The following is a 21653-nucleotide window of genomic DNA, read 5'->3' as shown; positions in this document are numbered from 1 at the left end:
TGTATCCATCCATGGATATGCCCTTCTTAGGGACCTCTGTGCCACTGAGGTCATCTGGAAGGCTGCAAGGGAGTGGAGGTAAGGGGAGAAGGGTGGTGGAGGAGACGACAGTGATAGAGGAAGGAGGAGAGTGAGGAGGAGGATGAGAGAACTAAGAATTCTTGTAAAATCTGAACCCAAATTCTGGAAACTAGCAAGAACTATGAGGCCTTGAAGAAGATGGCATCAGTCATCTGGCTGGAGTGAATGAGCCAGGACACACCTGACTGGTGGAAGTTCAGAGCTGGAAAGGGCCTAGAGTTCACCTAAAACGTTAGGTTATGCGCCACTGGGACATCTTAGGCATTATTCCTTCTCTCGCCATGTTAGTGTGTGTAAGAGGAGGGGGTGAGGGAGGAGAGCAGGGCTCTGAGCCCTTCTACCTACTTGGTTCAGGGACCCCTGCTTTTGCTGGTTTTCTACATTCAAGTCCCTCAATAAAGAGTCTCGACAGTAGAAAAGATTTGAAAACCGCCTATTTAGAACAAGTCATTGCAAAGCCAGTTTTTATTAGTCTGTGTGTGTGTACGTATGTGTATCACATATCAATTGCTTTTTAGTGTAAAACTATTAATTCATATTTTTTAAAAACCTAAAATCAGAGTAATTTGTCTTGAAACCACCCAGAGAGTTATAGGTTACATTAAAATTCAAAATAGAAAAAGAAACACTCATTTAGAAAGCATTTGGGGAAGGGGTACATTTCCCTAATTCTCAAGAGGAGAAAGAAAACGCTAATCAACACAGCAAAGCTTCTTCTAAAGCTCTCGTTGTAATTCAAAGAACACTAGAACATTGAAATAGATGCAACCAAGGGTGCAGGAGCCTCTTCATTACGGAGGAGGGTAAGAAGACTTTTATTAAACAAAACAAACAAAAACGAATGCTTATCGCCAATAAAAAGTTTTCAGTTTCTGCCTACTTCTGCCAGAAAAAAAGAATTTTCTCAAATCTATGAGACAAGAGAGAGATTTTTCTCCCCGAGATGATGGTAGCGAAAGAAGATATTTGGTGTTAGTTTATAACTCTCTCCATGCTGTTACAGAGTTGAAATGGTACAGAGTTGAAAGAGCTTTTCTAACTTTTTATAGCAGCAGGGAACATTTGTATACAAATGTGTTGGAATCGACACTTTTAATTTTTTAAATAATTGTATTATAAAAGATCAAGTAATATTTATCTTTCACAGTTGATTACAATTTATTATCTTTTGAGTAGTAATTCATATGAATAATTATTTAAATAATTTATTTAAAAAATTTTATCTCTTAGGGATTTGTTCTGATATGATATTAAGTTTGTTTATATTTCTGTAAATGAATATTTTACTTAAAGTTTTATCTGTTCATAAATTTTTTAAATAAATATAAATTTAATGTTTAATTTCGTTGATATAAAAATTTATTAATAGTTTCGAACACTTAAAATAAAATACATGGATGAACTCTGTGTTTTAGTGTTATACAGAAGCTAAGTACAGCCCGTATAGCAATCTCTATGCAGAAAAGCACCCCGTCTTTAGGACAAAGCTACTATTCAGAGAAGTTGGGGGACTTACCCTAAAGTTACATGGCTATTTAGTGAGTCACAGAGGATGGATGGTATATAAATCCACCTCCTCCTCAACTAAGTCTGGAGCATGAGTCCCCATCCCACGCTGCCTCTGGCCCCTCTGACCCAGGTCATCAGTTCGGTTTCTTCTCGTTTATCCCCCTGGTCACGTCGCTGTAGAAACTCCAACCCTAATACAGGACTGAGAGGCTGGGTCCCACTGATCTTAGAAATGATAAAACTGTAGGACCCAATACCCACTCTCTCTGGCCCATTATGTCTTAGGAACCCAAAGGCTATATAGGAGGAATGCCAGGGCCCAAGAAGAGAGAAATGGGAGTCAAGAGAGGCAGATTTCTCCTTCCGAGAGAGGCCAGATGCAGAACTAGGTGGTTTCTGCTCTCTACCTGCACGTCGTGGAGCTGTGTGTGTGTGTCGTGGAGTCACACACTGCTTACTAGGCATCAAGTTGGTTCTGTATTCTCACCGTTGGGTAATGTGTTACAGGGAGTGGAGATCATCGCTTGCTGCCCAGTCCCTGGGTGGCATGATGTGTCACGTATGTCATGTAAAGGTCTGGCTTAGAGCTCTTTCCCAGAGAGCCCCCTGGGCTGGTCCTGGTGACCCTCTTATATCCCATAGCTTCTTCTGGGTCTGACTTGCTCACAAACATTTCTACCTTCCACTCCTAATTCTCAAGCAGAGGGCCTCATTCCTGGGCAGGCCCAGCTGCTGGCCTTTCTGCTAATTAATGACTGTTGATTGGCCCGAGAGGAGCTCTCATTATGCCCAGTAGAGATCAAAGCTAGGCCCAATAATCTGCTAAATGAGATGTCAGATTAGGGCATTCTTCTGGGCTATTAGAAAGATTTTTCTCCCAGGGTAAAGGCCTGTCAGGGCATATGACCCTGTCACTCACCCACCATGAGCTGAGCCATAGGGGGGTTCTGAAGCCTTTCTGTTCCTCTTACTTTGCATGTGGCCATTTAATAGGACAGTCCCACCCCAGGGGCCCAAGCATGATCCTTGGGGAGGTCATAAAATGGGGAGGGACACCCTAGGACTCTGTTTGGGCAGAGTCACCTCTGCCTCTTTATCCTTGGGGTGGTTGGGTGATTAAGGGAAACTATAGACTCCTTGGGTCCCTGTGCTTTCAGCTGTACTGTGGCATACTGCCTCAGTTTACCTCCTAGGGCTGGGGGGGAGGTGGTTACTTTTTATGTTCCTCCTCTCAGGAACTAGCCCTAGACTAACACTCAGTTCAAACTGAGAGACCCAACCAACCTTTCTCACCCCAGGGGTGGGAATGGAGCCCCAGATTTTAGTGTTAGTTTTAATAACTATTATTGATTCAATTCAGAGTGTGTCAGGTATTGTGCTAAGTGACTAAATACTGATTTTATTTACACTGTCTGAAAAAGGTATGAGTTATAAATTATTAGCATCCTTTATAATACATGAGGAGACTGAGGCTCAGTAGGTTGTCCAAATCACTCAATCTAACTTAGCAGCAGCTCCAGGGGTGGGTCTTGATTGGCCGAAGTCAATCAGCATGTTGATTGGTTTAGAGACAGACGACAGACACATGACCTGATTTTGGCCAATGAGAAAGCACCAATCACTAGGCTTTAATGGAGGTCTTGGGGATGAAGACAGGGAGGTCTGAAACTGCTGAAGCCATTTTTCTCAGACCAGAGAAGGATCTGGAGCTATTGGAGGGAGGGTTAGCATGGGACCATGTGGGGCCACCATGTTGAATCTTTGGAACCATAATTTGAGCTGTTGGATCCAACTAAGCTTAATGAGTGAATACATTGTCTTTATTATTTAAATCAGTTTGAGTTAGGCTTCCTGGGACTTGCAAATAAAAGACGGATACACAGCCTCTGTCCCAGAGGAACAAGACCTGCCCAGTGGGTCTGGCCCCAAAAGGCAGCTCTGGGGTGAGCCCACCTGAGAAGCCAGGAGGCTGTTGAAAGCCTTCATGGAAGTCTGCCACTTACTGTGGTTACCACTTGTCCTGCTGGCCACTGTCCCAGCTGCCACCTCAGCTTAGTATGGCTATAGCCTCAGTGTTGGTTACTATTAGGTTGATTGCAAGAAATGGACACCCAAAGTGACAATGGCTTAAACAAGCTAGAAGACTATTTCTTTTGTACATAACGTTCTGAAGTTGGGGGGAGCCGTGCTGTTGTGACAGCTTGACTCCACCAGAGTGTTCACATGTACTTTTACTCTTTTTACATTGATCAGCTTTGTCAGAGATTCCTCTCTTTTATCAGTCTTTTCGAAGACCCAGGTTTGGTTTTGTTCATGCTTGCTATGCCCGTTTTTCTATTTCATTAATCTCTGTTCTTATCTTTATTATTTCCTTCTACTTTATTTGGATTTACTTTATTGTTTCTCTCCTCCCTAACTTCTTGAACTGGATGCTTAACTCTTTAAGTTGTAGCCCTTACTTCTTTTCTTACATAAGCCATAAATGAAAATGCAGCTTTCTCCCTAACCTCCCTGTGGCTGCGTCAAGAAATTTAGAAATGTGGTTATTTTAATTATTGTTAGGTTCTGAATATTTTCTGATTTCCATTATGATTTCTTCTTTAACACTTGAGTTACTTAGGAATGTGTTTATAAGTTTACAAAAAAAAATGTTTAAATGTTATTTTTGCTATCAATTTCTAATTTTTAATTTGTGCATTATGGATGGTTAGTTTTTATAATGTTCCAAGGGAAAAATATGAATTGTATAATGACTGAGTGAAGGGTTGTATATTTATCCATTAGACTAAGCTTGTTAATTTAAATCATTACTATTAGTGTCTCCTCGATCTCTCAGTTATAGAATCTTTTCCTTCATAAAGCCTCTTGTGGATCTCCTGCCCCATGGTGGAATGCTGTTTATTTCTGTCCTGTTGCATTTATCTTCACTTTGCCTGTGCCATTGTTAGTATAGATGTTCCCTCTAAACTATGAGATTCCGTTTTCCTGGAGGACATGGACCATGGTGTATTCATCAGAGCATCCTCCACAGAATGTAGTCGCTGAGTTGAATTATTCACAATTTCAACGCCTGTTTTCTAGATCTGGTACAGGTCCAGTCGGACAGGAAGACTTCAGCTTTCCCTATTTCTCCCCATGAATATTTCATCTCAGCAAAGCTCATTCAATATTTTTGGGCACCTAAGTCTGGAGTCGCTCACTTTGAGATAGTTTAGGGCAGGGATCAAGGTTGTCTTCGTGTGGAAATTTTGGCTAAACTCCTTTTCCTGTTGGGAAATGCAAGCTTCCCCATGAGCTGCCAGTTCAGGCTGTCATCTTCGATTGTGGGGAGGGGGTCATTTGAAGTTTGGAATAATTCAAATGTGTCTGAGAGGAAGTGGCCTTTGCTTAGCCATCCCTTTCTTCACAGGAATACAAAAAGATAGTGAGAAATGATTTTAAGAGAGACATTCGAACAAGACATTTACAATTACATTTGAAGTTCGGCTATTCACATACAAACAACTGCTTTGCTGGTTACAAGACATAGTCCTTGAAGTAGTTCCCCAAAGACCTCTCCTGGTCACACCTGGTTCCCATTACTGTATCTCCTTGAAAGTGGTAAAACTACCTTTCTTCAAAAGTAGTGAAGCACAATAATTCACTCTGACCTGCCCTTAGGTTGTCCAGATCAGCTCGTCTGACAGTTTTATGTGATCATAGTTATCCACAGGCCCTTGTGAAGGCACATTTTGTCCAGACAGAAAACAAAGAAATGGCCTGCCAGTTTAAAATGCCAGTGGGATCAGCGCCTACCGCCTTGGGCAGATCCATCTGCCTTGCACACTTGGTTGACAGTCTTGTCTCATGCATCGTGCCCTGTAGGCGGGCACATTCACCTTGGGTACAAATGGAACTGCTGGCTTTTGCCTGGGCGCCTGGATGGAAGTCCCCTCCCCTGGTCTATACAAGAGGACTGGGGAGCGCCGAGGGTTGGTAGCCTTTGGTGGAAACATGTAGCTCTCATAAAGGGAGAGACTATTCTTCCTCTTTCAATGAAAAGGGCAAGAGAGCCCTTTCTCTTCCTTAAAGCTAAAGGAGGGGGACACCAAGATGCCCATTCTTAAAGGACACATTATCCATGTTTCCTGGTTCAAAAATCACTTGCCCACATTTAAATCCCTTTTTCGAAAGTGAAAAAAAATTGTTCGAAGGTGCTTGCAAAATGCTCTTTATATTTTATATTTTGAATAGGAGCATGGAATTTCTGGCCTGCCCCTGTGTGGCCTACACGGGAGAGAGGAAGATGACAGAGAACTGGCAGAAGGGAGAGGGAACAGCATCTCTCCCACAATTTGGCAAGGCCAGCGTTTCTGAACTTCCTGTGGGTTGAGTGGCTGCCAGATAAGGTAGCTGGACTTAAGTCCCCTTGCTGTCACTCTCCTCTCCCTTCCCCTTCCTCCCTTCCTCTTATCCCTCTCCCACTAATAGGCTGCCTGTTGAGAGAGAAGCACCAGCAGCAAAAGCCCCTAGAGCTGACTGCCTTTGGTCTTTTCAGGGCCTTCTGAAGAGCCCAGACATGCATCCCATGGGAAAGCCGACACATGGATGCCTGCCTACACCAAGGGCACCAAAGGTCATTGGGCTAAACCAAATAGTCAGCAGGGCAACCAGCGGGAAAGGACTTCACCGTAAGTTCAAGATGTTTGCCTGTCTCTCTCTCCCTATTCTTAGGAATGAGCTGGACCTAGGAGCGGGGCGAACACTAGATGGACCTAGGAGGAAGTAGGGGAAAATGTGTGAAGATCAGATCATATCCCTTCTCCATCTCAAGTAACTGAGGCCACAGTTCTGGCCTCTCTTGGGAAATGGAAGGAACTTTAAAGATAAACAAAGCTTCCAAAGAGAAACTTAATTGTGGGAAAGCGATTTTTGAACTAGGAAACAGGAATACAATGAGACATTTCACAGTGGAAACTCAAGCAGGATTGTCATCATTCTAGAAAAAGGCCAAAGAGATGCTACAGGTGGCCATAGTAGGCCATATGCTAGCCAGAGCTGTAAAGGAGCAGAAACTCCTAAGAGTGAACAGAGCAAGCGAGTGAGTGCAAAAAAGGGAACTTCACACAAAGAAAAGCAAATAGGCGGATCTCCGCTTTGCCTCGGTCCTGGTCCGCTGTCTTTCCTCATCTAGCCTTACAGACGTAATGCCTGCAAAGCTGTGGCTCGTGCTGCAGTCTCAGTGAGTGGTGTTGGTTCAAAAGAACAGAGTTTAGAAGCCAAGTGTTATGTCATTATAACTTCGGTTCTTTCCCTGCATTTCTCAGTCATGAAAGGGGATACCTCTGAGCCCATCCTCCACCTCTTCTCAGCCTCCGTGACTCCCCAGGGCACAATTCTTTCTCTTCTCCCCAGAACTCCACTTCAAAGCAACCTCAGCGCCAGCCCAGTGCCTCTCCAATCTTCCTCTCCTTTTCTCCTTTCAATTCTGCTTGTCGAAATCCCAAAGAACCACTTTGCGAGGCTGGGATGTCTTCAAGGGTGGGAGGTAGAAGTGAAGAAGTGGGCCGAAGTTCTTTTAGCAGGAAAGGGAAGGGGAAAGGCTTGAAACAATCACTACTTAATGATTTTTATCCCATCAAATATAACAGTATGAGGTTCTTTGCAACCAAATGACCCTGATAAGAACGCTGACCCAGAGTGAGTTATTTAACCTCTTTGAGCTGCAGGTTCTTTAGATTTAACCGGGTGCGATGATTCCTGCCCCACAGGGGTGGCTGTAAGGATTGAATGGAAGACCCGTGAGAAAAAGTATCCCCTTGAGCCCAGAGGCTATCATCTCTCCGTGGATTCCGGGAACACAGGAATACAGACACCTGTGTATTTCAGGAGACATGACTCAGAGCCCCCGCCAGGACTGAGGGCATCTCGTCAGCCCCTGAATCCAGCTCCTCTGCGGCCATAGCCCTTCTCTCAGCTGTTCTGAGGTCTCTGGCTCCCTGCTTCTTCCTCAAGATCTGGCCTCCCTGTCTGGGGGCTTCTCCTGCATTCTTCAGGGGCTGGAGGAAGCTGCCATTGCATCTGATTTCCTGGCTAGTTTGATTTGCTACTCCTTGATTGTGTGCCCATGGTGGCCCAAGCTTTGCCATTGGAGCCACTGGCATTTGCTCTAGAGATATCGATTGGGGGGCTGGTTGATAAACCTTCCTTCTGGGACACCCAGGCCAAAGGTCTTCCCTGCTTGGGCCAGTGGCCCAAATCTCCAAGCAAACACCCTTCTCTGGGCCCAGGATCTCGGCACTTGGCCTTCTCCTTCTGCTGCTCTGACTGGGTCAGTTCTCCTAGGTTTTCTCAGATGGCTGGGCCCTTCCCTCCTGCCCAAGGCCAAGGTCCTGAAGCCAGCAGTCCTCCCTCCTCTGGCACTGCCCTGGCACTGTCTGAATGTGTAGCTCTTGGAATCAGAAGTGGAAATCTGGGGGAAAGAAGGAAGGAAGAAGGATAGAAGGAAGGGAGAGAGGGAGGAAGGGAGGGAGGGAGAGAGGGAGGGAGGGAGGAAGGAAGGAAGGAAGGAAGGAAGGAAGGAAGGAAGGAAGGAAGGAAGGAAGGAAGGAAGGAAGGAAAGAAAGGTCAGTTACTGCTCCGTCATAGGGCTGCGATGTGAGGTTTCCAGGATTCATTCACAGTGCCTGACATGTAGCAAGTGCTCCACCAAAATGTGTCATCAGGTGCTTATCGATCTACTTTTGGTTTATTCATTTATGAGAGTCAAAGAAAATACCTGCCACACTTGCTTCCCTTTGCTCGGTTTATCTCAGGGCCAGCACTACCAACACTCAAGATAAACAATCGAGGCTCAGTGGTTCTGCAGGTGCTCACCCAGGGTGTGGGGCTGCTGTATGGGGCCAGCACCGATTCACCTTTTCAGTGTGAACAAAGCAGGACTAGTGTCAACAGGATAAGGAGGCCCAAGGAATGGGGAGTGAGAAGCTGTTTAACCCACTTAGCGAATCTGCTGCTTAGAAACACAAACAAATAATGAGTGTGCTAATTACTAATGATAACAAGGTTTGACAGTCTTCAACACTCATCAGTCACATCATTTGAATCTCTCGACAGCCTGCGAGATGAGATAAGTGTTCTTCCTGGATTTACGGATTTATGGACGAGATGACTGTGAGCCAGAGAGGTTAGGGCACATGTCCAAGCTTACACAGCTGAGTCCAGATTCAAACCCAGGGCTGAGTGTCACCACCTCCTGGGCCAGCTGCCCTTTATGTCACCTTGTTGGCTCCTTCCAGACTGTCCTTGGCCAGCCAGGAGGCTGGTGGTGGTTCAGTGTGTCGCTTTCTCCTGTTGGTGGAGAGGTGACCACTCTCAGCATCCACAGGAGAGTGACACACCCTAGATTTCAGAAAGTTCCTCATGCTGGTCCTGGACAGGCCCCTTGGGATCATTCTCTGGTACACTAGGGGTTGGCGGTGGGATAGGGCAGGGCAGGAGAGCCGACTTTGGAGTGGGACAGCCCTTGGGTTCCAAATTCAGGCACTTAGAAGCCATGACTTCAGGTGGGTCACCTTCTGTGCCTGCAGCTCATTTCTTTGAAACCTATGCTTACACTAGAGGACAGGACAAGGGCCCTGCTCCAGGCCAGGCTTCTGGACTCCCAGTCCAGTGCTCTTTCTTTGGCTCATATTTCTCTTGTTCTACTCAGAGCCTTCAGCGGACAGTAAGTTAGGAGGCGATGGCTGTGCTTTTGCCTTCTTGGTGATGCCCCATTTCCAGCGAGTTCTCTTGGGGTGCTGGCTTGGCTTCTTAGAAAGAGAGGCCGGCAAAGAGTCAGTGTCTTCAGAGCCACCCCAAGGGCAGCTGAACTCCACGATTTTCACCTTGCCTCTTCTCGTTTGGAAAAAACTAGTTCAGTTTGCACAGTCTCACTTCCCATCTAAAGGCCTTTCCACTCGCAGGTGCTGTCAGGCTGGGCGCTGTCTCATTTCACACCGTTGCTTACGCCCATGCAGGATGGGCTCCTGACCCGTCACACCTGCCCTGGGAGGCCAGGAGTCCCTCTGGACCCGAGACCCCATTCCTTGGGGGCCGAGGCATTGCTTCCTTCCTTGGTAATGTGGTTCACGACTCCTATTTCTGTGGCCCGGGAAGTGAGAGTGGACATGGAGGTATGAAAGGGTTAACTTCATTTTGGCTGTAATTCCTTTTTGGCATCTGCAAGTCAGCTTAATAGGATCTCAGCTTTCCTGTTGCCTCGCCAATGAAACAGAAACCAGACCACAAGGGGGTCTGGAGATGGTTAAGTGGTGACGCCTCCTGGTGGGTCACAGAGCCTCCTCGGAGATATCACTAGGAAATGACTTCTAGAAATGCCATGCTGGGCTCCCCTGTCACCAGGGTGAGGGAAGGGCCAGGGAACCGGGAGCTCCCCAGAAGGCCTGGCTCCAGGAAGAGGGGAAAGAAGGTGGGTGCAGGGTCCACAGATGTGTGCTGGGATCTTGGCTCCACCACCTTCCCCAAATCTGGGTGTCTCAGCCGGCCAGATTTTTGCGTCTCCGGAGTCAGTGCATATAAAAAGTGCCAAGTGTGGCACAGAGCATGCCTAGCTCAATAATTGTCAGCCCTGTTAACTTCTGGTCTTTCTCTCCCCACCCTCCCAAATCGCCCCCCACCCCGCCCCCGCATCCCCAGGGCCTTCGCAATTCCTCGTCTTTCTTCCTGAAGCACCTTTCCTTCTGTTCGTTCGCGGCCGGCTCCTACTTCACATCTCAGTCTGAATGTCACTTCCTCCTGGAATCCCTCCGAAAGGGGGCTCGGGGCTTCACGGTCCCCCGAAATCTCCCCTTCAGTCTGTCCCCAGCACCACCACTCCCAATGATGTTTCTCTGGTTTCTCCGTGGGGCGGGGGTCCAGTGTTTGGCTCCTTCAGCTGGTGGTGGTCCCGCAGAGGGTCTGCACCATTCACAACCTTGGGAGGGAGAGAGGAGTGGATGGAGTGGGGGGAAGGACAGGTCGCCAGAGCTCTGACCCACCAAGGAGCCCTCTGGGAGCCAGGAGCAAGGGGATTTAGCCAATCCCGAGGTAGGGACTCTCCTGCCAGGATTGCTTTTCTCTCCACGGTGGTTTTCATTATTTTTCATTCCCAGACTATTTTGGAAGCTGGCTGCCATGGTAACTGAGTCTTTGGAAAGCCCCGGCCTCTTTTCCCCTTCTGCCCCCACCCCCACCCTCCATCTCCATTCCCTCTTAATTGGTTTTCAGTTCCCTGTTTTTCAGTCTGGTCTGTTTATTTTGATTGCAACTCGACAGAACAAATCTTTAATGAACCAGCTCGTGGGGAGAGCCATTAGCAGCCGCCTGCCTTGAGGGAGTGGGGGAGGCGCCCAGCAGGGCCACAGCCTCAGCCACCCCCAGGAGGAGGTGGTGGCCAGGCACCAGTCTTCCTTCAGGTATAGTCTGGAGAGGAGGGAACAGAGCTTGCTCTCCCCAAGCTGTCTGCCAGGAAGACACCACAGCTCTTCTAAACGATTCAGGGGCCTTCAATCCAGGGTTCCCCTATCCTCCCAATGACCCTGAGGACTGCACTCTGAGTAATGGCACTCCACAGGTGAGGGGAGCGGGGCTCATAAAGACTGAGGGACCCAACTCAGCTGTCCAGAAAGCCCTCATTGCTCTTATTTCCTTGGACACCGCCCACCCCCACCTCCTCGTTTGCCTGGAGTGTCATTCACCCTTAGGCCAAATTGGCAGCCTGTGGTCCAGGCTAGGCTCTTCCAGGCCCTGGATTTCTGGAGCAAATGCCTCTTTGCTTGTGTCTTCGTTTCCCCATCTCTGAAATAGAACCGTTTGGGCCGTACAGTACTCATAGGGCTGCATCTTAGACTGGATGAGATCATGTGTGCCCAAGAGCCTGGCAAACAGGAAAACATTGTATACGCATGTGTTGCTATTATTTGTAGAGTACTGAACAATCCATACAGTTTCCCAGGCTGTAGCAGGCCTGGGGAAAGCCCCGAGGCTCTCTGACTGGCCCTATCTTTAGGGTGACCTCAATAGACTGTGTAGTTTCCCCTTTCAAACTGACTCCATCTGCCAGAGCCATTAATCTTAGAAACAGAAAGCTATAGAGTGTAAGAGTGGGAAGCTGCCTTAGAGATCAAGCTCCGTGGTTTTCAAAATGTGTAAAAGATCTCCAGAGTTCTGTGACTGAACTCTGAGGAGCACGGAGGGGCTCTGGCCTCCTCCCATCTCTAACTTCAGTCTGAGGGGCTCGGTTCTTATCTGCTCTGTATCATGGGGGCATGTAGTATTTCTTTAGAAAGGAAGGCTCCGCTTCTGTACTGGTCATGGTTAGCTCTCCAACACACGTTCACGCCAGATGGTGATCTCACTTTCCTTTTTGATGATTGATTGAAAATGAGCATTTTTGACCAAGGAGAGGTAAAAGGAAGTCTGATAGGGGCTCTTGTTAAAAGTTTTTTGCCCCTAAATATGAAACACAGAAAGATGGGTTCTCTTCTTTCTTGGCTGGTGGTGTGCTGGTTGTGATGACTGGTACTGTGGTTGCCATCCTGTGACCTTGAGGGAAGCCAGAATGAGAACAAAGCTAATCCATGGAGAATTATAGAATGCCTGATGACATCAGTGAGCAGCTGACCATACTGTCTCTGGCGTGGTCCTGCCTCTGGACTTTATCAGATGATATGTTTCTTTATCATTTAAGCCAGTCTGAATATGCTATTTTTTTTGTCTTTGATTTTTATCGTTCATTTCTTTGCTTGCTTTTGTTATTTACAGCTAAATGCAAACTAATCGATATATTTTGAAAACTGTTGACATATGTCTGTCCCCACATTTCAAAAATGGGGTGACTGAGGTCCAGGAGAGCAAGGAATGACTGGGTCAAGGTCATGCCCTGAGTGGCGGCAGAAATGGTCCAGGATCCCAGGACTCTTGACTGCTGGCCTGAGATCTTTCCTTGGATTCACAGCTGGAGACCTAGTACCCTGGGGGGTGCCCCAGCTGCCATTGTCTCCTGGTCCCTGGAGGGTCTAAGCAAGGCAGGGAAGCCCTGCAGGGTGAGAGAGTAGGGACCAAATAGGCAGCACATGCATAACCCACTGCCGTGCCAGGTTGTGAGACCATGGATAGAGGGAGAAACTGAGGCATTCAGGGTTGTCACGTATATCAGTTAGGATAGTTACATTTGGCTACTTAAGATAAACTTTAAACAAGTAAGGTGTTATTTTTCCCACATAATAGGATATCTGGAGATAAGCAGTCCAGGCTGGTACAGCTATCAAGTTTCTTGCTAGCTTCCGGCTCTGCCAGTTTGGGCTTGTAGCTTCTGTCCTCATGGTCACAGATGGCTGTGCTACTTCAGGCATCACATCTGAGTTCCAGCCTGGAAGAAGAGGGTTAGGGGAAAACTTTTTGCCGGCTGAACCTATGGCTTTTTATCAAGAAAATAATACCTTTCCAGAAGCCACACTATAAAATTCTTTATACATATCATGAGCTAGATGTGTGTGACATGGACATCTTTAGCTAGACCTGGAGGAGGCAAATATTTTTAACAGGGAATTTTGCTGTCTCAGACAAACTCAAGATTTTGTTAGAAAGGAGAGAAAGAGAAATGGATATTGGGAGGCAACCAGCGGTCTTCTGCAGCAGGATTTACACGGTCTTACTTAGCAGGGGGACTGAGCCAGGAATAAGGCCCAGAGGGTGTGACCCCTCTCTGAAGCTGCTCAAACCTCATTTTGTTACCTTCAGAGTCTCCTCCCTCTTAATCATCTCCCTCACAGATGCCAAAGTAATCTTCCCACAGCACCCGCTCTGTCACATTACTTCCTGGCCTGAAATCTCCCTTTGCCCATAGGATACTGTTCCAAATTCCTTGGCCTGGTATTTAAGGTCTCCTGACCAAGCTGCAAACCAACTTTCTGGTCCATTTCATTTCCTCTGCTCATCCTCAGCTTGGGTTCTTCCCCATTTGGGCACCGCTCCTTCACTTGTTCTCACGGGTCATCTCCCGTCCTTTCTGCCTGAAGAAATCCCACCGCCTTTTGGGTCACCTCACTCTCAAAACTGACTCCGTTGCACTGGACCTTCCCTGTGGTTCCCCTGGGCATCATAACGTGTGCTATTTAGATCAAACAATTTTAATATACCAACCACCCCAGAATTTAGACTCCCAAGGGGTGGAAATGGGCCCCTTGTTTATATGTCCTAGTCTTACACATAGAAGATGCTCAATAAACATTTGCTTTCCTTCAAAATTCCCAGAGGCCCTGGTTTGAGCAACCTCAAACCAGGGGCTCTGGGAATGCCCGTGGGTTCTTGATGCATTTCAAAATACAGAGTCAAGAATATGCTCACAGTGATTTAGAGAGCTGACAGCACCCGAGTTTCCTTGAACCGCTGTGCTGTCTGATAGGCAGGGGTCCTATCTGTTTTGCCAATCACTGTTTCACCAGCACGCGGCATGGTACCTGGCACTCACGGGCACTCAACAAGTACTTGTTGAAAATGACAGAAAAAGGCTCTTCTGAATAACTCAAAATTGGATCCAATATGCCTGATTCCTTATCCTCTCCAAGGATTTGCCCTGCAGGCTGGAAAAAGCTCTCTCATCTCTCAGTCCTAATGGGGGCGTTGAGGAGCCACATCCCTCAAGTCCCTCAGGAGAGGCCACCCATGGCCTCGCTCTCCCCGCAGTTGTTCAGAGTTGGCACGACAATGTCACTAAGAACACAAATGCCCTCTCAAGCTTCTGCTCTCCCATCTTTTACGTTTTGAAGGGTGAGGGGCCCTTGATCTAGCAACTGGAGAAACTGAGAAGTCACACAACTGGTGTGCTCAGCTGTAATGGAAAGCAAAGAAGTGGGAAGGAATGACTTTTGGGTGGACTGCAAACAGTGTGTGCTACCGATTTGTTTCAAGGACAGGGAAGAGGGGTTTGGAGAGATAAAGTGACTTGCTTAATCCCCCACATTAGATAAGTAGCAGGGTCTGATTCTAAAACCCCGTTACTTCCAGCCAACCACCTTCAGGGTACTAGACAAAGGTGTGCACTGTGGGGTATGAACAAGGCGGAGAGGGTAGTCAGATGCTAGCATCCTCCTTCCTAGGGACAGATGTTCTGTGGCATTTCAGATACAGATTCTCTGGATTTGTAACTCATTCCCCTCGAAAATGAACTTTATTGGCTAGAGATGGATGGGGTGGGATGGACGAAGGAGATATTTGCCTTTTTCTTTTTTAAATTTTTATTTTTAAGTATAATATGCATTCAGAATAGTGTACAAATTATGAGAGTATAACTCAATTAATTTTCATAAAGGGAACACACCTGTGTTTAGCACCCAGATTAAGAAACAGAACATTATCAGTACCCCAGAAACCTCCTTCTTGTCCCCTTCCAGCCTTTATGTGCCCCCAACCCCCACCAAGGGTAAAACAGTTTGGGCTGTTCTACTTCCTAGAAATGAAACTATGCAGTATATACTCTTGTGTGTGGATTCTTTATTCGATATTATGTCTGAGATTTATTTATGTTGTTATGTGAGTTGTAGTTCATTCTTTCTAATTGCTGTAGAGTAATGCATTGTCTGAATATAGTACAATTTATCTATCTTACTGTTAATGAGTATTTGGAGGCAATTTCTAGTTTTTAGCTATCACAAACAGTGCTACTATGAGTATTTTGAACATGTACCAATTCCGTTGGATATTCATCTGGGAAGATGCATATTTAGTTTTAGCAGCCACTGCTAAACTGTGTCTGAATGTAAATTGGCTATACCAATTTACATTCTCACCATTATGTGAGTTCCAGTTGCTCTATATTCTTGGCAACACTTGGTATTATCAGTGCTTTTAATTTGAGCTATTCTGTCTGGTGGGTGTGTAATGGTATCTCATTACGGTTTGATTTTCGTTTGTATTTCCTGCTTAACTAATGAAATTGAATACCCTTTAATATGATTATCGGTCACTTCTATCTTTTAACTTTGAGCAAGAAGAGAGAGAAATGAGTAGAGGCCTTCTGAGTATGAAAGTGTGTGACTGCTGGGTGTGAGAAGGAAGAGAGAGAAATGAGTAGAGGCCTTCTGAGTATGAAAGTGTGTGACTGCTGGGTGTGAGAAGGAAGAGAGAGAAATGAGTAGAGGCCTTCTGAGTATGAAAGTGTGTGACTGCTGGGTGTGAGAAGGAAGAGAGAGAAATGAGTAGAGGCCTTCTGAGTATGAAAGTGTGTGACTGCTGGGTGTGAGAAGGAAGAGAGAGAAATGAGTAGAGGCCTTCTGAGTATGAAAGTGTGTGACTGCTGGGTGTGAGAAGGAAGAGAGAGAAATGAGTAGAGGCCTTCTGAGTATGAAAGTGTGTGACTGCTGGGTGTGAGAAGGAAGAGAGAGAAATGAGTAGAGGCCTTCTGAGTATGAAAGTGTGTGACTGCTGGGTGTGAGAAGGAAGAGAGAGAAATGAGTAGAGGCCTTCTGAGTATGAAAGTGTGTGACTGCTGGGTGTGAGAAGGAAGAGAGAGAAATGAGTAGAGGCCTTCTGAGTATGAAAGTGTGTGACTGCTGGGTGTGAGAAGGAAGAGAGAGAAATGAGTAGAGGCCTTCTGAGTATGAAAGTGTGTGACTGCTGGGTGTGAGAAGGAAGAGAGAGAAATGAGTAGAGGCCTTCTGAGTATGAAAGTGTGTGACTGCTGGGTGTGAGAAGGAAGAGAGAGAAATGAGTAGAGGCCTTCTGAGTATGAAAGTGTGTGACTGCTGGGTGTGAGAAGGAAGAGAGAGAAATGAGTAGAGGCCTTCTGAGTATGAAAGTGTGTGACTGCTGGGTGTGAGAAGGAAGAGAGAGAAATGAGTAGAGGCCTTCTGAGTATGAAAGTGTGTGACTGCTGGGTGTGAGAAGGAAGAGAGAGAAATGAGTAGAGGCCTTCTGAGTATGAAAGTGTGTGACTGCTGGGTGTGAGAAGGAAGAGAGAGAAATGAGTAGAGGCCTTCTGAGTATGAAAGTGTGTGACTGCTGGGTGTGAGAAGGAAGAGAGAGAAATGAGTAGAGGCCTTCTGAGTATGAAAGTGTGTGACTGCTGGGTGTGAGAAGGAAGAGAGAGAAATGAGTAGAGGCCTTCTGAGTATGAAAGTGTGTGACTGCTGGGTGTGAGAAGGAAGAGAGAGAAATGAGTAGAGGCCTTCTGAGTATGAAAGTGTGTGACTGCTGGGTGTGAGAAGGTTTGGGAGGTGCATTTCTGCTACTGGAGGACAAAGTAGAGGGGAGTCTGGAGATGAAGGCTTCAGTGTTTATGGAGTTACAGTGATAGGAGATGCAGTGAGGTGCCGATGTGGATAAAGAGCTAGCTTTGGCTCGGGCACTTACCTGCTGCCACATTATGGGCAAGTGTCTTGATTTCTACTTCTGTGAAATGGAAAGAAGAATAATGCCAGCTTGACAGTGTTGTTGTGAGATTTAAGTGAGATGAAATATGGATAGTGTCTAGCATGGAGGAACACAGAGATAAATTGTCTACAGTGCCTGGCCCAAGTGACAGCCACTATTACTATGGAATGATTGGAGAGGGAGAGCCAGAACAAGTGTCCCATTAGTTGTGTGGTAACAACGGTGAAATACCTTGTCATGTGCACAAGACTTCCTTTTTTGCTTAGAACCTTGCCTCTCATACACCGATCCTCACCTTAAGAAAGTAGTTAGTCTAAGTGCCTGTCTTGTTCTGATATCCTGCCCTAACAACTTCTGAGCCCCACGCAGAAAAATAAAATACAATGCATTCATTTCTTCTAACAAGAATTGCTTAAAAATTGTCAGTTTAGTGTTCTCCCTGCTACCCTAAGTCAATAAAAGTCATTTTTACTTTTATTATAACAGCTTTCTCTGAGCAGGGGCTTTCTTCAATTTAGATGTTATTCATCTAATCTCACCTTTGTCTTGTCCTGTTTTGTCATGAACTTTGTCTATAAGGGAGAAAATGCTTATAGAGTCAATAAGATGAATACTAATAAGTTTATGGCTAAAACCAGCCATAAGGAACAACAAGCTTAAGGTCTGGCTTGGCTAGTGGTCTTCAGAGGAGCAACTTCATCTTATATCACCATCTGAAAGTGTTGCAAGTTCTTTTTCCCTCCATCCTGACTTTGTGTCCTGGACAGTTGATTTGGAAGAAAAAATCTCCAATACCCTTTCACTGAGGAGCACGGTTAGAGATAGGCACCATTTGATTGGGAGCCCCAGACAGGAGGCATAAAAGGGGCACATTCAACCTCCATGGGGTCATCTCAGTCCAAGCCTATCTCTCCCCAGGTCTGGAAGCCCACTCTGTAGGATTCTTGTTATAACCCAAATTCTTGTGCATATTTTAGTAAAGGGTATGACTCTGCCAAGAATAGTCTGAGAACTTTCAATATGACCAAATGGCCCATGTCAGTGGTACCTTAGACTGAGGATCAACAAACCTTTTCTGTTTTAGGCTTTGTGGACAACACAGTCTCTGTTGCAACTCCTCAACTCTGCTGTTGGGGTGCAAAAGCTGCAATAGTCTGTAAATAAGTGGGCAGGACTGTGTTCCAGTCAAACCTTATTTGCAAAAAGATTTCATAGGCAAGAATTGGGCTTTGGGTTGTAGTTTACAGAATTCTGCTCCAGTGCATACCTCACCTGCCAACAACATAATCTTGGCAAAACAATAAGGGTGGGGCATGCATGGGAATCAAGACCCCAAAGCCTATTTCGAAATCTCCAAACAAGTGTTATACAAATATCCCTTTGATGGAAAATGAATATGTTCTTCTGTTTTTGTTTTTGTTTGTTGCTGGCTTTTTTGTTTGCTTGTTTGTTTTGTTTTGTATGTTTGTTTTCATAATTGTTGAAGCCTTTCCTTATTGAAGAGCATCAAAGCTATTTGACTTGTTTTCTGCTAGGGGGAACCTAATCTACTTCTCTAGTGATGGATATTTTACTGAGAAGATCATTAAAATGCTCTTTGAGATATTACTGCTTACTCAAAATTTCCTCTGTCCATACCATCCCCAATCTTCAGGCAAAGTAGAAAAGATGAATGGAATTTTCAAACCAAACTTACCTCAGTTTTCAGAAACACTTGAATTTCCCTGGTCCAAAGTCCTGCCCTTGGTCTTATTGACAATAATATCAACTCCTTTGAGAATAAATCAACTGTCTCCTCATAAGTTGGTAACAAGAATACCTAAGCACCTAGGAATATCACCTCTAATCCTAGACTCTGCCCTACCGGGAGCAGCAATGGACAGATGCTGCAAGGGATCCATATAATATGCCAGTTTTTTTTATTAACATCCTCTTGATTCATCCCTGAAGTACCTAAAACTTGATTTTCTGGAAGTGACATCCCAGAAAGGCAGCCCTTGAACTTTGATGGAAAAAGACTTTATCAGTAATTGCTAATACCTAATACAGCAATAAAACTCTATGGGTTTGATTTTTGGATCTATGCTTCCCAATTAAAGAAACACAAATCATCTCTGACAGCTGGAAGGCCATCCCAAACAGAAACCTCCCAGTGAAGACTCTGAAGAATCCTACAGACGCAGAAGATCTTCAGAAGGAGACTCTTAACCTGAGACCCTCATCTTAAGCAGATGACAGCATGAAGCAGACAATTTATTCTTCCAAATCTTCAAGACTGTCTAGATGCCTAGAACCATAAGTTAACATATCCCCCTTGTCTAGCACTCCTACATTCATTTTTGCCTATTTTGCAGTAATGATTTGCATTACTAGTTTGCATTACTGGTTTCCATAGTGACTGGTCCATAACAAAAGTCTTATTGAGAAAAGATTTCTGGTCATTGTCATGTTTTTTGTTATTGTTGCTGTTCTCCCTGAAGGCGATGTCAAGAGATTAGCCAACTCTATCATTAAGCACCTGTACTCACAACACAGTCTATGACCCACGAGGGTACTTTTCTTTAGTGTGGAAATCAAGCCTTAACTTGTTAGAAATATTTAGGTATTTAAGATCTCAACACCTTCCATGAAACATGTCTTGCTGAAGCATGCCTCCAGGAACTGACAAAATAAAGCCACAGAGGCTATTCTAGAAAATTACTTGGAGGAAATACTGATTCACTTTTTATGTGCACCATCCAAATGATAATTTCTATAATGAGGACTGTACCGTTGGAAAAGGATGACAGAAATGTAGTACTAACCTTAGCTGACATTATAAATAATCTTTCATAGCTTTTGAGGTTCATCAGACAAATCTAAACTCTTTGGCTCAATTGGACATGGACAGTCAAATAGCTTTAGATTTCTTTATTAGCTAGTCAGAGAGTTATCTGCCATTGCCAACATTTTGTGTTGCACATGGGTAAATATTACAGACAAGGTATAACAATATATTTTGAAACTGAAAGAGATAGTCACCTTTCTCTCTAAGGTAAACCGAAATAGACTCTAGGACATGGTTTTTAACCTGGGTTCAGAAATGTGGAATTCCATAAAGCTTAAGCATTACCCTACTTTTCATCTTCACGTGTATAGTGGTCGCCAAGAGTAGACTCTCCAGAATCTTGACTGTGGATGCACAGGTACTACCACGTATGATTCAAAAACACATCACTTGACAAATGGAACTGGGAGGCCAGATTAGTTCAACTCCAAACTGTTATTTCTGAGAAGATAATTTCACCTAGAATCCTGAGTGATGCACAGGCTGCTTTCATGGCTGACTCTTTGATTTGGCCAGAGAATGGCCCTAAAGGGGATGGTCTGGAGGATGAGAGCCAGACTTCTCCCTGCCCTCCATCGATAGTGCAATTACTGTCACAGATTATTTGTGACTCCCATAACACTTTATTTTTCACTCATCACCCTACCTCATTTTAATCGACCTTTGCCTTAAGAAAATAATCAGTCCAAATACTGGTTCCACTTCTGATATCCACCTTCTTCTAGAGCAATACAGACTGTGGCTCCCCCTTCTCCTAATAAGACATCATTTCAGGTTTCTCTGGGCAGGGTTCTACCTCATTGCAGACGGTCAGTAAAACTCAGTTTCCCACATCATCATACATTACTGTGGGGTGAGGCTTTTCACAGGAGTGACATTGGCTCTGTTTCAGTACCTTACACATTTTGGTAAGGATCACCTGAAAAAATTCACATTAGATATTCTTTGGGAAAAAAAAAATTGAATTTCCTTTGGAAAAGAGGTATTTGAATTCTGGCAGAGACCCAGCATGCACACTTTAATTAATTAGTTAATTAATTCACTTATTGATTCAACAACCTTTTTGGGGACCTGTTATGTACGAAACCCTGTGCTAGGTGACAAGAATACGTCAGTGTGCAAAACAGATGTGATGTTGCCCTCATGTAGCTTGGAGAGGTGTTTCTTGGAAGCATGGACAGTGTTTAGCTTCCCGCATTAGTTCAGCCTGCTCTGCCCCACCGATTCTCCACTCTTTACATAAAGCTCACAGTCCCTCACTGTGGTGTCATAGAAAGGGCACCTTACAGCCCAAAGTTGATTTCTGGGGTGAGAAGAGTAAGATCCTTTTGAAAGGCATTAGGCCTCTCTCCCTGGACAGACAGGCTACTCTGAGACAGAAGTGTCATTCAGAGACAGGGACCCCCTGCCCCCCTTTTCTGTGTGGAGTTAGGCTCAGTCCTCCCAGACTTGCTGACCCCTAAGCGACCCTCCAAATCCAGATTATCCTGTGGGAGTCAACTCACAAACCCATCACCAGCAGCTAGGTCAGAGCCTGAAGTGTCCTGGGAGGGGAGTGAAGGGAAGCTGGAGCCCTTCGAGACTGTCTGCCTCTTTACCGGTAGATCTAGACAGTCTTCTCGGTGTGGAGTGAGATTCTGGAAGAGGTGCCTGGGCTGGAACCTAGGGAGAGTCTCTTTTCCTTCCCAAATTGGGATTGTCGAAGGAAGAGGGGATTCGTTTAGAACTAGTCTGGACCAAAATCTGCTTTGCTCTTTTGGGATCCACTCTGCTTTGCGAAGTCACTCCACAGGGACTGCTGAGAGTGGAGTACGGGTAATGCTAGGAGAACGGAAACATATGAGGG

Source organism: Pteropus alecto, unplaced genomic scaffold (genome assembly GCF_000325575.1).
Source record: "Pteropus alecto unplaced genomic scaffold, ASM32557v1 scaffold131, whole genome shotgun sequence".
NCBI lineage: Eukaryota > Metazoa > Chordata > Mammalia > Chiroptera > Pteropodidae > Pteropus > Pteropus alecto.
This window is presented reverse-complemented; position numbering follows the sequence as displayed.